Here is a 1,776-nt window from a genome sequence, read left to right on the forward strand (position 1 = left end):
TGCAAACTTTATATGCCCCAGTACAGGGGAACGCCAGGGCCAAAAAATAGGAGTGGGTGGGTAGGGGAGTGGGGGGAGTATGGGGGACTTTTGGGATAGCATTGGAAATGTAAATGAGGAAAATACCTAATAAAAAATATTTAAAAAAAGAGAAACATAAGCCATGAAATCTAGCTTTTTTACCTCCGTGCTGGGAATTGAACTCAGGTCTTCATATTTGTGTGACAAGCATTTTACCAGCTGAATGGAATCCTGATTCTAATGTATTAATGTTTTAAAACAAATAGTTATTGATAATAATTAATTCATAAAATTTCAGTATTAGAATATTTGAAATTTAGGGAAATCTGTTAAATATTGGAATTACAGGACAGTACAATTTTGTTGTAAGCATGCATGGAATATTGCATGCAGTTACTTTTCCATTAATATAAGAAAACATTTTCAATTTCAATAAAAATAGTATATAAAGCTATTTTAAGGCATAAAGATGCATGTATTGATCATTTAACAGTGCTTAGGTGATTTATAGACAAAGTCTTCACTCAGTTCATAATTGAAGTCTTCACTCACTTGTGTCTTTTATGATTCTTTCCACAGTTTTCCATCATGATTATGTATCACTTTTATAATCAGAAAAATAACTATTTACATTTTAAGACCATGTGTTATGTTACTACACAAAGTCTACACAAAATAACAGTGACAGAGGGGAAAACGTGGAATTATGATTTGCTCTATGGCTTCCTGACTCTTTCAAAACATGGAAGCTATGGGCTTAAATTTTTCTCACAGCTGCAATAAAGTCATGTCCCCCACCCCATCCCCAATATCATACAGGAGCAATATTGCAGCGACACATTCTTAAGTCCAGTTGTCAACTTTGAAAAAGAGCACTTGACCACATTTTTTTTATAGTTTATTCTGAAAGAATATGTAAGTATTGCTAAAGTTGTCATGAACTAACATTTTAGTAACAGGTGCTAACAATTACAATGGTCACATGCTACAAATCTAGTACTGGTCTTTATGATATTAGTTTACAGTGTTGCTTATATTAACAAATATATAGATTTAAAAAATAACTATATATCCCAGGAAGTTTTTAAAGATAACTTTCAAAACTGTGAAAAGGTTGTATATAATGATTCAGACTCCATTAACTGGTTACAGATTCCCATGTGTAGCTTTCACAGTGAGTTGATTGTAAATCTTATTTATTAAAATATAGATGTCTTGTGCTAAACCCACTGATCAGGCAGTTAACCTAATGTTTAATGAGTAGGTTTGAGCATGAGTTCAGCACTTCTGTGATCAAGAAGTTCAATATGAACTGAGAAAGTGGAAAAAAAAATTTACCTGTGCCCTTTTATTTGAAGGGGCAGAGAACTAAACAAGAAGTTCATTGAGGTTGTACTTCATGTTAATATTCTGTACAGACAACAAAAATCACAACAAAAGTTCATATATTTATTCTCCAGGCTAAATGAGTTCCTTCTTTAGAACGTTTTCCAGCTTGGCTCAATAGCTGGGGACATAAAACACAACAATATTCTATTTGGCAAAAGTGGGGATATTTGAAAGCACTTTTGTGTTCTACTTCAAGATTTTTTTTTGAACCAAAATTTCCTTTATACAAAGTATTAAAATACAATTGTATTTCTAAATGAAATAATAGGCATGCAGTTGTAGATTTTAATTGATGATTGGATAATCAAAACAAACCATGGAAAAACGATGTATCTAAGGCTATTCACACAAGCAATAGATCTCACC

The sequence above is a fragment of the Mus caroli genome, chromosome 3 (assembly GCF_900094665.2).
Source record: "Mus caroli chromosome 3, CAROLI_EIJ_v1.1, whole genome shotgun sequence".
NCBI classification, from domain to species: domain Eukaryota; kingdom Metazoa; phylum Chordata; class Mammalia; order Rodentia; family Muridae; genus Mus; species Mus caroli.